Source organism: Nansenia antarctica (assembly GCF_963989245.1).
Source record: "Nansenia antarctica genome assembly, chromosome: 1".
In the NCBI taxonomy this organism is placed as follows: Eukaryota; Metazoa; Chordata; class Actinopteri; order Argentiniformes; family Microstomatidae; genus Nansenia; species Nansenia antarctica.
Genome location: NC_137674.1, coordinates 7,639,682 through 7,654,648, shown reverse-complemented (window position 1 = coordinate 7,654,648; position 14,967 = coordinate 7,639,682).

Sequence of the window (14,967 nt, the reverse complement as noted above, 5' to 3'; positions counted from 1 at the left end):
TGCCCTTGATGTCCTGCCAACAAGCTTTTTTAAAAACATATTTAGCTGTGTGGCAGGTGAACTAATAGAAATAATCAACACTTCCCTTTCATCAGGAGTTTTCCCTGAAACCCTGAAAACTCAAGTCTTTACTAAAAAAGAACGGCCTAGACCCATTTGTACTGAACAACTACAGACCCATGTCAAACCTTTCCTGTAAAGGAAAAATAATTGCTGCCCACGAACAACTTAGCAATTATTTGACCCTGAATCATCTCTTTTATAACTTTCAATCAGGCTTTCGCCCCCTACATAGCACTGAGACGGCTCTTATTAAGGTCCTTAATGACATTCGTGTAAACATAGATTCCGTAAAAATCTCAGTTTTGGTACTACTAGACCTTAGTTCTGCCTTTGACACTGTAGACCACAACATTCTAATAGAGAGACTAAAAACCTGGGTAGGACTTTCAGGCACTGCCCTGAACTGGTTTACATCCTACCGACAGGACAGAAGCTATTATGTCTCCATTGGCAACTTTGTGTCTGACCAAATTAAAATGACATGTGGGGTTCCCCAAGGATCAATCCTTGGCCCCCTCCTATTCAATCTCTACGTGCTTCCATTGGGACACATCATAAAAAATAACAAAATTGCCTACCACAACTATGCGGATGACACTCAAATCTACATAGCCCTCTCACTGAACGACTATGCTGTAGTCCCATCTACAATCTCTATAATTACATTGAACAAATAAACATCTGGATGACACAAAACGTCCTCCAACTAAAGAAGGACAAAACAGAGATAATTGCATTCGGTGCAACAAAAGATCAAATGTCAGTGCAAAACTAGATTATCTCTCTCTTTCTCTAAAACAGGTCAGAATTATTGGTATAATTCTAGACTCCAATCTAAACTTCAACAGCCAACTAAACAGTGGCGGGCGGTGCATTTCACACCTAGGCCTTCAGTGATGTCCGACACATTCCTACCTGAATTATTCTACCTCTTAATACCATCGTTATGACGCCATGGCTCTAGAAACTAGACAGAAACACAGTATAACCGGGCGTTGCATCACCTTAACATAGTCAGACAAGTACAACAGAGTTATATTAATATTTCCGAAGCATTTTTAATCAATAAATCCGCATTTACAATGAAGAGTGTTAAACTAACATCTTTAAGATCGCTACATTACCCACGTCTGTCGTCTCGTCCACCATAATAGCGACAAAGGGTGCCTTTTTAATCTCCATTTTGATCTCTTCTTCCATCACTTCAGCAATAGCAAAAATCAGGTCGTTTTGTATTTTGCCTGACGTCCCAGTAAACACTTTGTTTGTGGACAGGTGGTAATGTAAATCTGGGTTGTTTTCAGCCAGAAAAGAAAGAAGCTCAACGTAGTTTCCTCTGTTTGTGGACTTGGCGCTTTCATCCTGTCCCCTAAATGAAAGTTATTGTTTACCCAAAAACAGGACACAATCGATCAGTATTATCGATCAGTCAACGAAAGCTTTCGTTGTGAGGCTCCGTTTCCCTGTGCACTTTCAAAAGTTTCACATCTACCGGCATAGTTCCGCATCTCAATAGTGAATATCAATAGTGCGTAGCAATAGTGCGTAGCAATAGTGCGTATCCAATCAAAAGACGTGCTGGGTGCTGACATCATTGAGCCTTACAGCAGGCGCCGTTGTTGCTTTTGCTCGCATCTACGTAGGTTTACTAGGTACGCCACATGTTTTCTCGTTCCAACGTTAAGTTACAGGTCGAATCCGCTTCACCGTTTAATGTGAAGGCGGGCAGATTTTTGAGCCCCCTAGCAACACATTTTGATTGGATAAAAGCTCTAACATAAAGGCCAGCCCTCCAAATCTCAATCGGAGACTGGAAGCAGCGCAACCAAGAGGAAAGCTATGAAATGAAGAGAATAGACTATGGGGAATCATTAATACATATTTGTGGAAAATATATATTAAAATAAAATGTATATTCTGATGATGTTTAGGCCAGCAGAGAAGGCCTTGCTGGCCCTGACGGCACACCACTGCAACTAAATCAGCCTACTATCACATGAAAAACATAACAAGAATAAAAGGTTTCATGTCCAAACAAGACCTTGAAAAACTCATCCATGCATTTGTTTCGAGAAGACTTGATTATTGAAATGGTCTACTAACAGGCCTATCTCAAGGGGCTGTTCGTAAACTGCATCTCATCCAAAACACCGCTGCTAGGGTCCTAACAAAAATGAAGACGTTTGAATACATTGCACCAATCCTGAGATCCCTACACTGGCTACCAGTTTCTCTGAGAATTTAATTCAAAGTACTCCTAATTGCATACAAATCACAAAATGGTCTTGGACCAAAATACATATCAGATCTCCTCCCACCCTATATTTCAGCAAGGCCCCAAAGGTTAGCTGAGACTAATCAGCTAATCATTCCAAGAGTGAAAACAAAACACGATGCAGCAGATTTCAATCACGCTGCCGCATGCTCCTGGAACAAACTCCCTGACGAAATCAAACAGGCCCAAACCCTAAAATTATTTAAATCTAAGATAAAAACCTTCATGTTTGGCAGCAGTTGTGATTAAACACAAACACTTCTAGCAATGTATTTTCATCCATTAACTATTATCTTATTAAATGTGTTATCTATTTACTTCTTATATTTGCTTTTATTCATTGTCATTTTTATTTTCTTACTATGCTCCTCTTGCTGTATATTTTAATAATGTATGTAAAGCACTTTGAATTGCCCCTGTTGTATGAAATGTGCTATAGAAATAAACTTCCCTTGCCTTGCCTTGCCTTGGATTATACCCATTATAAGACCCATTATAATAAAATGAATACCTGAAGCCATCATTGTATGGTTTGATAGATGCAACAGCACCGTAATGTGTTACGCATATCAATGAATGATAATTATTTACTACTATCTTGTTCAATACTTTTATCTCATTATAACGAGATAGCTAAGTCGTTAAGAGGAGATTGTATTTATTGCAGACGAGCTAAACTTATTGGACTTTTTTTTGCTTTAGACTTCAGGGCTTCCGGAAATGTCAGATGCCTGAGATAGATTTCCATTTAGAATGATGTCATTTTGAATAAAAAAGGCTAAACATAGACACAAGCTTGCGCAATCTGAAAGGCACACTGCAAGGCCCATTCCACCACAGACATAAAATCTCACTTAGGTTTTCTGTATTATTTCCGCCCCTCTTTTGCTGCCTACACCATGCAATATCCTCTAATCTGTAAATGATGTCTGATGAAAAATGCATGCTGTGCCTGTAACATTTATAATTCATAACTCCCTATGCATGGCACCCAGAAGTTGTTGTTTCACACTAGCCATTTTTCCTTGTGGCAGAAGATATTAATAGAAATCAGGTATGTAGGATTGATCATTCTGTAACCCAAAGAGATGTAGATACCCAATCAGAAACGTTATTATTATCTACTGTACATTTCTTAGTTTTCGGCACATATTAGTACATTGTATTGATAGGGGTTGTGTGTGTGTGTGTGTGTGTGTGTGTGTGTGTGTGTGTGTGTGTGTGTGTGGTTTGAGTGTTGAGTGTGAAAAAGAGAGAAGAGAGTGAAAGAGAGACGGGGGACGGGGGACGGGGGACGGGGGGTGTGGGGTGGGGGGGGTACAGTAGTTGTTTGTCTTGTCCTCTCTAGTATGCTTGGCACAAGGCCAAGTCCCCTAAGTAGAGGCGTGTAGAGAGCAAAGAGGGGAAAAGGGGCGGGAGAGGCTGAAATGGTACATTGGGGAGGAAATTATCCTGCAAGGCATTGTAGCAATTAGATAGATGAATGACCATGGGTTTTAATTAGAACACTGGGTACACATTCCACTTCATTATTCAATGAAACCAAACTAATTCCACAGCTCAGCAGCAGTGAGGCCGGGGCCTACAGTAGCTAGCTGCTCAATCAGCAGTCTTCTTCAGATAAGAGAAGCAGCACTCACTGAAAGGGCGGTGACGCACGATGATACACCAGAAAGGAAGAGAGTACAGTATAGCTCTTTCTTTCAATATATAGCACATAGTTCTCAGGCAACCTTACTGAAGGGTGAAGGTGAACACAATATACTGCACATTGTGGACACACACAATGGAGTTGTTTGTTTGTAACCATTGGATATGTTTTTTTAATTGCATTTGCTTCCAACAGTGGCACTTATTCTTGTTCAGTATCTATCGTTTTAGAAAATACTTAAGGAGAAAGAGAAAAAGGAAACAAGAGGGTAGACAGGGATACAGAGAAGGTTGAACTGGATCTTCACAATTCCATTCAGTGTTCATTAATTGTGAGTGGGTAACGGAAGAATAGCAAGGGTTCTTCTGTCCTTCCTGGAGGCTCTTCTGATTAGCATCCAGCTGAATCATGATGCCAACCCATGTGTGAAGTTCACTGGTAAATGCAAGGTATGACTCCATCATGTGTCATCCGTCGAATGTTTGACCAGAGTTATGCACACTGTCAATTATCCTAAATGGTGGTAGCCACTAGCCACCAGTTCCCTGTGGCATTACAGTATGTTTGCCGGATGGTGCACTCTGATTCATAACAGCCTTAATGCATTTAGGTGGACAGATTACATTACATTTGCTTCCTTTATTAGATAATTAATTTGTATCAACGTACAGAAGGTGAGAGTCTCTTCTCTCAAGAAGCAGGTCATTGCGGATTATCAGCACCCTGGCCATTGTTACCAGATGGACGGGGGAAGGTGAAGGTGGAATGAAACAACTAGAAGAAAATGTCAGGTTTGCACACTGCACGATACACTCTCTGTCACAGCTCCTGCCCGACAGTGGGGGAAAGGTATTGAACACATCAACATAGTGTCCAGTAAATGTATTTCCAATGAGCCTAAAAGCCCAAAGTGAAATTTGCACCAGACTTTGGTATATTATTAACTCAAACAATCCAGCAAAAAATAAGTTCAATACTTATTTCCCCCACTGTAGATACTTTTCTATCCAGCCTCAATCCCACTGCAACACACAAGTGTTACTCCTGTGTCCCATGAACATTCCTAACTTTATTCTGTTATCTATAGGTTGCATTATCAAAGCCGATTTGCACTTATTCATGTTAAAAACATTTCCCCTATGAGACAATGCAGGGCAGGAGCTGTGACAGAGAGTGTATCGTGCAGTGTGCAAACCTGACATTTTCTTCTAGTTGTTTCATATATAGCGCCGCACATGGCAGCTATGGTTTTACAGTTTGTTGTGTTCTGTCTGCACTGCTGTTTGCATTGCATTTAGAAATGCTCTTACTGTAACGCCAAATCAAATTCCTATATGTGTATGCTTAATGTGTATGCATAAATGGCAATAAACGTTATCTCATCTCTCTCATCTCTCATCTCATCTCTCTCTCTCTCTCTCGATGACTAGGCTACAACAAATGATATGACATTTGGCTAAATAAGGATATTTGAAAAACACAAGTTGGTCCCATTGCCTGGTCTAAATAATGTGACATGTAAACAGTGTAAAGGTAATGCATGAGCTGTTCTGCTATAACCAACTAGATTTTGCCAAATAGCCTAATAATACGTTCTGTCATACATGCAAGGGGTAAATATATTGAGCAAGCTGATTAAACCAGGTTCTGCAATCACAATACATTTTCTCTCGAATTTTCATTTTAGTGATTATTTTGTGAGACTACATGGAGGGAACAGAAAATAATGTCAACACTGTCAGTCGGTCTTTAGAGAAGCATTATGGACTATTAGCACCCTGGGCGAAGGTGAAGGGGGGAATTAAACATGCAGAAACATTTCTGTTTTGTGCACCATGGAAGATGCAGTAGGCATCTCTGTCACAGCTATAGTTGTATGTCCTATATAGGCTACTTCTGTTTCCAAAGTCAGTCCCACTGAAACACAAACTCTTTACTCCTGTTCTTATTTAAAGACGACTCACGACTCACTCGCTTATTCATGTCAAATGACCCCTAAAACATGTCCCCGCTTCTCTGTACCGTCACGTGTTAGCTGCTGCCTGCACATAGGGCCTATAGAGAATGCATAATGACTACAACAAGCAATATGTGACATGGTCTGGTTAATAGGCAAAGGAGGAGAAGGAGCGAGCTGGAGCTACTGGCACTGAAGTGGGCCGTGACTGAAAAATTCAAAGATTATGTCTGGGGGGCCCAGTTCACGGTGTACACCGACAACAACCCGTTGGTGCACCTGAACACCGCACGGCTGGGAGCTCATGAGCAAAGTTGGGTGGCCCAGCTTGCAAATGTTTCTTATGCTTAAGTATCGTCCAGGTGCCTTGTATCTGTACCACAATCTCCTATTGTCTGTATTTGTACCTTGTACCATGCACTAAAAATAGCTGCAGCCGACACTAAGTAGACATCTAATTGTCCTAATTATCCTTCCCACAAAAATCTTCCTCCATACCCAAAAAGGGCTGTTAGCTTGAAGCAGCGTACGCTTGGTCTATTTTCCTCGGCAGCGAGAGCATTGTAGAAGCATAGATTCAGGGAAATAAACACATAATATTTCCTATAAATTCGCCAATATTTTCAATCATCCTAAAACTAAATAGGAAAAATGCCAAAATCATCTTGCACACACTGTTCGGTATTGCATGTTAGGCTTGTGTTAAAAAAATTAAATAAAAAATATCTCTGTATATATATTGTCATCAGATAACTCATTTGTGGCAGCGCATCTCGTCTCACTTTTGGCGCAGCACCCTGAAAATTGTGTTAACGAAGCGATGACATAAGCTCTCGTTTGGGTGTTCGTGTGGTTATCATAGGGTGAGGATGTTCTGATGATGATTATTGTTTGGGTGTTGGTGTGGTTATCATAGGGTGTTTATGTTCTGATGATAATTATCATGGTGGTCATTTCCTTTGGACCATATAATTATCTGTCTTATGACTACAGACCGTATAATATCACTGTTTTCACATATAGACACAGGTATAGTGCTGTAGATAATGAATGTGATGTTAAACCTGTTTAAACAGGTCAAGTGTCCCTTCAAGCAGAACAAAAAATAATAAGAATGCTGAGGCTGCTCTTTTCACCTTGAATTATTATGACTTATTTCTTGGACGAGGACCAGTGGCTCCAGTTAGTATTATTCTATATTGCCTTCTCCTGCACAACAGCAGTCTCGAGATTCCCCAAATAGTGACATGGTCCCTGGAGATACAAAGAGGCTAGGGTTGCACATGGGAGGCAATTTATTGTTGCACTGCTACAGTTATTCTCTTCTATAGGTCAAGATAAGAGGCATCCGTGTGACCAAAAGCTGGCCAAGGGTGAGGGGTTGAGGGTCGAATTACAGAGAGAGAAGTTGAGTTGCAGAGGGATTTATTGTACAATACATTTCATGCATCAAGCTTGACTTCTCTGTGGTAAGGATCCGGTTTCCTAGTTGTAAACAGTAACCAGGAGTCGTGGTCGTTTCAGACAGAGAGCAATGGAAGAGGAGCTCTGCTCTGATTTAATGGAGATGCTATGCCAAACAACAAAACCGTTGCACCAATTTTATTTTCCCATTTGTCACGATAGACTATCGTGACGTTAGAATTATAAGGTTCTATCTCCATTTTTGTCAAAATTGAGTTTTTTACATAATCTGACCCATTAGGTGTTTATTAATGCCTGTGTGGTGTTATTTTTAAAAATGTTGATATTTTTGAGTTAGTAATTAATAAAATACAAAGGTTCCATCTCATAAAACATAATGGAATGTAAAAACTTTGACGCTCAATATCTCTGAACTACCCTAAACGGAGATAGAACCTTATCATTCTAAACTCACGCTATGTCAAACGATTGAGCTGTCTCTCTTAATCTACTTCAGTTGTTCTGCCATGACTGTACTTGCATTGTACTTGGGTGTTGCAATTTTCTATTACGGTATGCAGAGGCGGGTTATGGAAAACAAATATAAAAATGTGATCTTATGACAAAAAGATTAAATCACAAGGTATCTTATTGTAAACATACTACAAGTGTTATTGTGTGACACAGAACATTTCATATCATTTGTTTTCTCAATAATACAGAGGTTTTGACACTGTACCAGCAGCTGAAAACAGTGAAGAGTGCCTTCGCAAGAGATCTCGTCTACATTTTATTTTATGATTCACCTTCTTGTTTTACTTGACTCAAATTCATGGTCCCTCAGCCTGACTGTTGAGCCAACAGCATCAGTATGAACGTGACATGTCATGAATAAAAAGGAAAAGTCTTGAGACTGTGTCATTTATGAAAGCCCCTTAGAGACATACGTATTCAGTCACGACCAGTACCGACTGCGGAGTACACCCGCCAGTTTGTTGTTTTGTTTTTTTTCGATCTTTTATTTAAGGCTATCATTGATCCTGACCAGATTTTTCAAGAATAAGAGCTATTGATTCATCTGATCATTGTCTTCCCCCTCTCATACTCACTCCAACATGTTCCCTGGGCTGGCAATGGTGAGACGTGAGGCAGCAGCAGGCCTATAGCTATAGCCTTGTTGTCAAGGCTTTGTGTGCTCAAGGTCACCTGGCAAGTGACTGGAGCTCTCGCTGTGGCAATTACAGAGGTGGCCCCTTCCCTTTGACATGAAATACTAGTAGAGCGCTGATAACACAGGAAGGAAGAGTTTTTTTTCAAAGTTAATTATCTCTTTTCTTATATCATTCTTATATCATGGGCAGACAGAATAAGGGATGCTGGCAGAGAGACATCAGTTATAACGTTTAGAGGTATCTGACATTTAGCACTATTTTATCACTCAAATCTACACACTGGAACTTTAAGATTTAAGCTGTCACAGCACTTCTGTTGACAGTTATAACTTGTTAGAAGTAGCTTTCCAACTAGTTGGAATGCTAGGAAACATTTGTTGTTTCTGTAACTGGCTAGCTATAGCAAAAATAATTTCATTCACATAATTGTCCCCCATCAATAAAATTGGAGAGAGGACTATTGTGTTTGCACCATAATACACTTTACTATCATGAGAGTGACACACAAACACAGGTCGAGGCATTGGTATCCATTTTAACTGTGCTTTATTAGCACAATTATACGATTACGAATTACACTAAACAGGAGTGCCACCTAATGCAGGGTAATAACAAGGTTTTACAATTGACATAATCAATTGCATACATAACAGGGACAATGGTTGGATCTCTGTCCATTCATGGCACATGATTTTACTCCGAAACCACTGGGATACGTTGGGTGAAATGAGGTGATTCGATTCATCATTAAACATAATATGGTGCAAAATGGAGAGCTAGGCGTGTAATGCTCAATACTAGGATATCAACCCTAAGCTGGAAAAACCAAGATAAACTGATCAAATAAGCACTACAGGTTATTTTTTTTACTTTTCTGGCTACAAATGCAGCTGTAGGAGTGTAGCCTAATACAGTAATAATATTATTATTATTATTATTATTATTATTATTATTATTATTATTAATAATAATAATAATAATAATAATACATTAGACTTATATAGCGCTTTTCTAGACACTCAAAGACGCTTTACAAACTGAAAAGATCGAGTAGTAATAATAAAAAGAAACAATAAATAAATAAAAGAAAGTATAGGTGCCTAATTAAGGTAGTGCTGGGGACACATGGGAAGGGGAGGGGGAGAGGGTTTAACTGGTGAAGGCAAGCTTGAAGAGGTGGTTTTTGAGGGCCTGTTTAAATGTTGGGAGGGTGTTGGCCTGTCTGATGTGGTTGGGGAGGGCGTTCCAGAGTCAGTTACGGAGCATAATTGAATACTGACACTATACACACTATATCATACACACTCCTAAATTTCGTTGTTTGGTACCTGTACTGTAGCAATGACAATAAAGTCCATTCATTCATTCATTCATTCATTCATTCATTCATTCATCAATACCAAAAACAGAGTTGTGTAACATGATTATAGCCTGTTGCATTTGTAACCAAATAATTTGCCTGTGCAAATATTTTGTCTTTTGGTGAAACGTGTGTTTGAAGGCGTCATTTATTAATAGTAGAGTTAGTATGATAGAGTAGCCTAATGGCACCCTCCAAAATGTATCTCTTTGTCACGGAAGGTGATCGCACCAAGAGAAAGGCCCACGCTGTGCACAACGGGGACCCAGCACTGTATACTGTTTATGAATACATGTTTTGCTTCATTCACATGCATCGTTCCATCACTCTCCTTTAACACTAGAACAGCCATTTGACCCTGTGAGTATTATTTATTTATTTTTATATATATATATATATATATATATATATATATCTTTGCACTTGATCAAAATCAGGACCTTCCTTTAATTTCCTAGATATGTGCGTTCTACCACCTAGTATCCTTACATTTTCAAAATCACATCAGGATAAGCTAGTATAAAGCTATTTTGAAGTTTTTCTGAGTAGGAGGCAGGCTAATTTACAAGGCGGCCAACTAGTGGTCGTTGTGTGTAAATAGCTTACCATTGTAAATATTAGGCTCTTATAGTAGGTAAAAAAGGCACAGCTGTTCTAGTGTTAATAAAGGGCACTACATCGTGGGGAACAACATTACTGTACACTTGTTTCAGTAAGGATTCCATTATTGTCCAGTATTGCAGCAAAATGTTTCCAATTGGCCCTAGATAGGAACATAGGAGTTACCATGGCAATTAGGAGAGAGGTCTCAGGTCTTTGAGGCACAGTGTCAAGATAGAGTATGTCACTGCATGTGTTTTATGGGAATACTTGCATCTTTGTCCATGTGTGGAGACTCTAAATAGTCTGGTTCTCTCTGCCCTCTGGTTCTAGGCATCTTTTACAGTTCATTACTGTACTTTAGGACATCAACACATCCCGTATTTGGGTTGTGCCTTCTATGTTTCGGCTGTGTGTGTGTGTGTGTGTGTGTGTGTGTGTGTGGCTTCCTGTGGTCTAGGTGTATGTGTATGCCTGCATGCATGTGTGTATGCGAATACAGTAGATGCAGATTTGTCAAGCAGTATCTATGTTTGTTTCATTATCGTTTGCCGAAAAGTAACAGATATTGAAAAAGACTGGCATATATTGGGTTGTTGACAGTGGGACAAGTGACGGCAATCACAAGAGGTTAGTTTGAGAGAGTAAAGAGTCTGTTTTGCCTTTTTATTCCTTGTTATTCAGTTGCACTGAATCAGTAGTGTGTTGACTGCTTACTTTGAAGAGAGAGAGAGCTGTCAGACCTTGGATCAAATATGGTGTTGCATCCAAGAGAAATTAATACATGAATGAAGCAACAACCACAGCAGTGGCCACATTTCCTAGATACAAGATAAATAATAAATATGACCTTGTCTTGAAAAATGATCTGGTTCCCCCACCGGCCCTAGACCACAGGAAGGTGCCGACCTGGATGGTGCTATATAAAGTGTCACCAAATCCCAATCTGTTTGAGGAAAATAGGGCTGAGGGTAGGGGACGTTACCGTTACGAAAGTCACAGAATAGGCTCTCTTCCATCCAGTGTTTGTCCAAACCAATTAATTTTAATTGAACAATATTAATTTACACTATATGAAGATAAGTTGGTACTGTGAGAGAGTGATGATAACAAGGTGACGATATGGTCATTCTGAGGGGCCTGTTCATCCCTCTGGGGTAAGAAATAAAAAAAACTCTGAGCATCTGGCCTCGTTTCTCTCATTTGGGCAACGTATTTCTGTGAACATCTCAAAAGTATTTTTTTCACACAAACAGCAGTCTACGATATAGGCGTTTGCTTTTTCAATAAAACACATCATAACCCTGAAATGTTGACAGGGCCAATGTTTAATAAAAAAGGCAGAAAACATTGATCCTGCAATATGAAATATTGATTTGAGCATTTATGATGGATCCCAGAGGCTAACAATTCATTACATATGTAATGCTTTGAACAAAGATTCTCACTCGGACAAATCAATCACTGTTCATCACCATCATCATGATTATCACTAGATAAAGCTAGCGAAGGCACAATGGAAACATAGATATTCTTAGAAACATTATAAGCTTAGAAGCTTATGCTTTTCCAGTCTCTCCTTTCTTCTCTTTCCAGGTCCTTAGAAGTCATATGAAACAAACTTCATAATAAAAAGGCAAAAAAATAAAACCCTGTCACCTTGATGTTACCGTTGCAGTCTTTCATTGAGGCCGGTCTCAGTGGACGCCGCGCTAAAGAAAACATCATTATGTGGGGAGAAATGTGCCAGTAATACACCCAAATGCCACTGAGAGGCGAAGTTGTCAGCTATGATAAATGGCACCTATGCATCCTGAATGTGTTTGGTGCCCTTGCCATGTTGACTCCATCTCCAGAGGGTCACTCTTCCTGGCTGGGTTTGGCCTGGAGCTGAGACCTTAGCACCTCCACTCTGGACCCACAGAGGATGGACACAGGTGGCACTGACTGAGTCAGCCAGGAAGTCGGGTTGAAAATAGATCACATTCGCTATCAACTTAATGTGAGGGTATTAGGAGGGAGGTTTGAGAGCTTAAGCAACGTAACACTTTTTCAACATAGGCCTATTGCATTAAATTATTCAAATTACATTAGAAATTTGCTCACATTGGTTTAAATGTCAAGTTTATCTGTGAAAATCCCTCTAACGTTGTGATGACAAACAAAAAGCAAGAGGGAAAAAAAAAGGTTTTCTACATTGCATTTCCTTTTGCTGAAATATAATATTATAATAAATATAAGGTGCGTTGATAGTTTGATTCTGTATCACAGTACTTCCACATTGTCTTCCACTTACTTCCACAGGCTTCCTTAAGTTTGAAACATTTATTTGGCTTTAAAGCCATCCATGCAATACTTCAAAACGTACCTATAACCTTTTGTCAAATATCTGTGTGTATCTTTTGAAATATCATAATACATACAGTATTCCGTTAACACTCTCAGTCACAGTTGCTAATTTCTCCAGTTTCTGTGTGCACACATGGGTCCCAGTGTGCATGGAGGAGCGCACATTTTCACGCCAAGTTGTTTTTTTATAAATCCCAAATTGTGCATAGGCAAGCTTTATAAATGAGGCCCCTGGGGAGGGGAGATGAAGGAACATGCTTTTAACTATGAAAAGGATCAAATATACGTATATATATCTTGAGGTTGGCATGTAATAAGGATAATTATAAGAATGGAAGGACAAGAGACCAAGAGAACAAGAGACATACCATGTTTGGCAGATACATTCCACATTTATGTTGCTTGCAGAGTCCAGACACCCTTAGGAAACACTTTTCTGGGTGAAGTACTCGCTAAGAATACTGATGAATAGATGCTGAAAGCCTATGAAGACCTATGACCATAATGATTACAAGGACGTTTTGTTGATTACATAAACAACATAATGCTGTTCATGCCTCTATGTGTACATAATTAGATCTGAAAGAGCAGGCAGCACTGTAGAAGAAGGACATCAGAATTCAGGGGATGTGCCTAAACTAGGGTTCAGGATGGGGGCGTGAAAGAGGGAAAATGTGTCTGATACTGAGAAGGGGAATTACATGCGTGTGTCGAATTGAAGGGACATCTGGTATAGTCAGTCCAGATATAGAGGGGAAAAAGCTTGAGTGAGAGAGTGAAAATGACATAGCATAAATGAGAACAGATAGAGAGAATGATTGAGTAGAGAGAAAGGCAAGGATATACACGTTTCTAAAAATACTTCAATCCTTCTCCTCTGGTGAAGAAAATGTACTCTGGATTACATGTTTGAGCTCCCCGTTGCCTCATTGCTATTTTAAAAATGCTCTTCAATAAGATCCACATTGAGATGCATCTGTGATCCTTGTCTCTCATCTCTCATCATTGGCCTTCTCATACCCCTTCTCATGTGGCCTTCTCATATCCTATTCTCATGTGGTGCTCTGTGGCTCACATAGACCATGGTGCTAACAGCGCTTAGGTTGGGGGTTGGATTCCCACTGGGTCCATATACTGAAAAATGTATGCACTCACTGGAATGTAAGTCGCTTTGGATAAAAGCGTCAGCTAAATGGGCACATACATTATATAACAGCATACCCCTTTTATCTTTCACGGACATGGCATACAGCCAGGGCCGGACTTATGCATGGGCTACCCTGGGCTTGAGCCCAGGGGCCCCGGGCTACAAGGGGCCCCAAAATAAATCCAAATGTATGAATAAATATTTGCTCTTTGATTTTGAATTCATAAATTACGTTCAAATTGGAAATATTGTCGCAGCGCAGGGCACGGAAATACAGCCCCCCCCCCCCCCCCCTCCCCCGCGGGCATGGAAATACAGCCCCTATCACTATTCCTACTGGACGCTCTGATGAATGACGTGTTTTAATTTGTTTAATTATACTGTATATTTAGGCCAATGGAGAGGTTTACATCGACGCGTCACGCGCAGGGCAGGGGCATCATCTTTGGTGGAGCGATTGTCAATGTCATGATCATGGCGGACAGGAGGAATTACGAGAGTGGAGCGCAAAAAAGAAAAATGAAAAATGAAAAAGTGGAACGCGAAAGGGAGACACTGAGAAAAACTCCAAAACTTACTGGATTTTTCAAACCAGTCGTGTCGTAGATGCTTCAGCGTCTACCACACCATCACCCAACACGCACATTGAACAACAGCCTCCGCATTTACATATCTACACCACATTAGTTTTTGCACGCTAGACACTCGCGCCCAGACACATACTGTAGCTGTCCAATACACACCTCACTTACATTTCGTCTCAGGCACCCACACACTCCCCCCACGTAGGAGTGTACAGTTAGTGTAGGTTTGTTATTTTGTCTGTCTTTATTAAATAAAAATGTTATTATTGTCACCCTTGTCTCTGTGTCCGTCTGTTCTGGGGTTCTGCCACATTTGACCGCTTGGTTCAGGCCTAACACTTGCTTTTTCTTCATGTGCTTTATGCCAATAACATACTCCATTGGGATACGTGTGTTTCTGGTCAT